Genomic DNA, 4,423 nt, shown 5'->3' on the forward strand with positions numbered 1-4,423 from the left:
ACGAGGGGGCCGAGACAAAGAACGGCCGCGCACTGGTCCGTAGTCTCTGTCAATCATGAACACCACACAACTGGACCAATCAGCGCCTCGCCAACGGCTGACACGCCCCCTCCCATGTACTCCTGCACGCAACACGAAACACCTATGGAAATTACATAACTTGTGCGCGCAGTTAATGTCAGGCAAAGTCCTTTTAGTTTGTTCTGTCAGTGACCGCTCTTACATTTGATGGGGATTCATTTTACAACCGGACCATCCAAACTATTGAAAGCACAGATATACCAATTCCCACTATGTGTGAAAAGCTAGACCGGCCCTGCAGAGGATTTAAAAACATCAACTATTGAGGAATATGACTCAATTCTTTGTTTCCTAATTCCACACTTCTCTGAAAGATATAGTTGGTATACTACCGTATGTATTCAGAAAGTTAATGTCCAGAACAAAAGTCGTGTTGTGCTGTTTCCAAAGCTGCACGTAAACGTGTGCTTTCTGTAGGCCATTACATGTTTTCATGGTGGAAGGTCCCAAAATCTTAAGAGTCACGATCTGAGGCACATGACTGTGAATGTGGGTGGCCTAATTATAGTAGGGAAAGAGGTCTGGCTTGCAGAAATCCCCCCATTACGTATAAACCCTACTGTCCTGGCTGTGCTAAAAGGGGCTGTAAGCAGCTTTGTACACGGGTAGGCCCCTTTAAGTGAGCTACAGTCACATCCGTAGACATCAGTGGCCGTCACCTCTGAGAAAAGAGGAAGGATGGTGGCGTTTTGAAATCAACAGTTACTCGGAACTTCAGTCTGCTGCTGTGGTGAATTTGAGTCACATACATTAAAAGCAGTTTTGACGTCTTTCTTTGACTAGCAATTTACACGCACGCACATAAATTCACACATGTTGCAATTTTCATTGACCACATTTAACCTCGACTGCACTTGTTTTGTTCAATACTTCACTTGTGTGTCTGCTTTCACTGGAGGAAATATACAATATAGTTTGTCTGCCTTTTAGATGCTGGACAAAACTCTGTCCAGTACATAGCTACAGAATATTGAAGAGAAGATTTATATATCTGCTGCAGATGATGGAAATGAATATTTTAACCACCAGACCATGTAATCCCCCACTCTGCCAGCACTACACCTCACCCCCTGATTAAATAGCCAGACTCTGGTGACCCATCTGCTGCCCTGCAGATACTCAAACTACACTGGGAGAATCTCTAACTGTACCCAGACAAGACATTCATTGCACTAATGTTTACTAACAGATATTTCAGGGTGAAACAAAAGTGCATCATACTTCCTAAGAACTTTGTTAGGCTTGTTTTCACAGTAGAATATTGCACAAGCAAGCAGTGTCAATATGGGTTTTATTCTTCTTGTGAACATGAAAATATCTTGACCAATTGTCTACATTTTAGTCTTGAATCATGGACTTGAGATAGGCTGCAAACTGCCATCCCTTTTGACCTGTCCTCCTCCAGGACTCTGAGGCGTGCAGGTAAGATTGTAGCTGACCCCTCCCACCCTGGACACAATCTGTTTGTGTGGCAGAAGGCTGCGGTCAATCAGGACCAAAACCAGCACAAGAACAAACGCCTCAAAAACAGTACAACAGTTATTGTACAGTTTGCTTCAGCTTATTGCTCTTCTCTTTGTACTTGCAGGGATTTTTTTTGCATTTTCCTCCCCTTATTTTTCTATTTACTATGTTTGTTATGCACCAATAGCCAAAGCAAATTCCTTGTATGTGAGAACCTACTTGGCAACAAACAAGACTCTGATTCTGAGTCTTCAGTGAACTTGTTTCTTCTGTGAATGTTTTGTGGTCGTGATGTTTCGTTCACCCTTCATCAGCAGAGGTTGCAGTAGATGGCCCAGCACTTCCCTTTTATACAGATTCAAAAAACAAGATGCTGGTAGGTTGATTTTGTTACGTTGAGCCATGTGCTAAGCTAAGCTAAGCAGCTGCTAATAGGAAGCTTTATATCCAGCAGACAGATGTGAGAGTGGCATCGATCTTCGCATCTAACTTTTGGCGAGAAAGTGAATAAGTAAATTTCCCCAAATGTTGAACCACTGCTACAAGCACTCATACATTTTACAATGATTAGTTTGGTGTCTTGTGCACTGCAGCCGTAAGCATTTTTCCTCAGAGAAATCACAAGACCTTTAATTTTTAATAAGATTTCTTGAGCTGTTTATTTGGTCACTTGAATAATTCACCAGATAAGCACTTTCAGTTGACATACATTTCATTGAAAAGTACTTGAGGTCTGGCAAACTGTCAGACCTCCCCAGCTTTTATCATGGTAATTTCCAAATGTGTGAAGTGCTCTCAGACCACCTACTGTGCCACTGCATTCCAAAACAATCTGAAATAGGTCAACAATCTCACAACTCAGAGGAATACAGCAAACATATTTAAAATCTCGCCAAATATTAAATGTTAACATTTTCAAATGTTGGCCACATACTTGCTGTACAAACGCTGAAATTGAATGTGATCAGTAATTTTTCATAAACAAAACTGTTCAAAATTGTTTCACCGTTATTTCGCCACTTCTCAGCACAACATTGCAAGTTATAGCAAATATAAGAATTTGTAACGTGTTAAAAAAAGGGAGGGGAGTTAAAAAACAATCAAAAAACAAAAAAACAAAAGCTGTCAAAATGGTTTCGCTTTGGGAGGAAGAAGTGTTGCATGGGCTCTCAGACACCGAACTATAGCTCCAGGTACATGGCAGAGGGTTTTCTTTTCTTGTTGTAGCAGTGGGACCTACTTTTGAAAGAATTTGCCTGGCGTGGATTGGGCCCCTTAAACCATTAATCTATGCAGTGTTTTCAGGCCTTTGATAATGGCTAACTTTAGTGTATAGCGCTCTCAGGCTCCCAGCTTTTTATCCTCCCCCATTCATTGATTCTCTTGTGAGCAGGCTGAGAATTCGCACATGGGTAACTCCATAATGCTTACTAACATAAGATGAACTTGTGAAATGCATCACCCGCCAATGCCTATTTAAACACCCCCCCCCCCCCCCCCCCCAAAAGGAGGGGGGGTGCTGATTCTTCCTCCTTATGTTTTTAAACTCAGTCACCTATTTATAAAGTACCCATTATCCACTGAGACGAATGTCATGAAACGAGTCTTGATCCCATCTTGAAAATAACTTTAAAATAGACTTGAGCATCTCAAATGCAGAAGGATTAAACATATACATAAGCATTTTTTTTTTTCAAAGTGTGTTTTTAAAATGTGCACTAGGCAGTTGTGCAACACTGGGATTTATGTGTAGTTTACCTCAAAGTGGTACTTTTACTGCTGTAGATATGACTTTCTGAAATGACTAACTTAATAATGCTTCGTTCTGGTACTCTGGGGTTTCCAACCATCCTGACAGACAAATTCACATTGTCCGGAATTTGCCTTCATTAGTGCAAACAGGATTTTCTGCTGCTAATTCCACATCCCGCAATTCAAAGAAACCTCTGCAAATTCTTCTGCACAGGGCACAGACGTACTTGTGTGCTTGTCAGTAACTGCATTCCTCTGGTATGAAGGAACACATCTCTCTACTCAACCGTCAACTCATCAGATGCAGCAGACAATGACCTTCTTCACTGGACCAGCCCATAAATCATTCATTTTCACTATTAGTTACAGCTCAAGTGTTTTCTAGAAGTCCACCATGCTTTAGAAACCAAGTGGAACAGTAGGGTTTTGACTACAACCGAAGCTGCATCCGTAAATCTGCATTGCATGTTAGACCGAATATTACTGTATTGAATATCTTTCTGTGCCATTTAGACGGAAAAAAAAAATTCTGTCTGCGCCAATTCCAACCAGCAGTAATTGGACTCCCTAAAGATGGCAGGAACAACCTTTAAACACAAAAAAACTAACATAATATCAACTTTTAGGTAAACAAACAGTTGCTTATTTACACATCCAGCAGACAGAGAGTATTCATTTGGAGTCGTGTTTCTGGCTACATGAATTATGTTAGTCCAATATTCAATCTTTTAGCTCTGGTTTGGTCTACACTGACTCCTGAGGGAAATAGTATCTTATTTATTAGATGGCAAATGCTCCACTATGCTCACCAGTTAGTTGCAAACGTTGTCTGTCAAAAGTTAAGTGCTGGGCAGGTTTTTGCAGATTTTTTCCTTTTTGAGAGTAGAAAGAGTGACACAATAAAGACTGTAAAAACCAAAACAATGAGCTGAAAGACGGTAAACACCCTGAAAGCTGAGGGGAACTGCAGAGTTGGGGTAATTCTCAATCTAAGCCCATTATGATTAAACGTAAACTGTTGAGCAATTTCAGTCATTCTCTGGCATGTCGCTGACACTGCCCAGTGCAATCAGTGCACAGTGCTCCTCACATAGTTCCAACATTAAACATTACTTTGAAGGAATAT

This window comes from Scophthalmus maximus, chromosome 20 (genome assembly GCF_022379125.1).
Source record: "Scophthalmus maximus strain ysfricsl-2021 chromosome 20, ASM2237912v1, whole genome shotgun sequence".
Classification (NCBI taxonomy): domain Eukaryota; kingdom Metazoa; phylum Chordata; class Actinopteri; order Pleuronectiformes; family Scophthalmidae; genus Scophthalmus; species Scophthalmus maximus.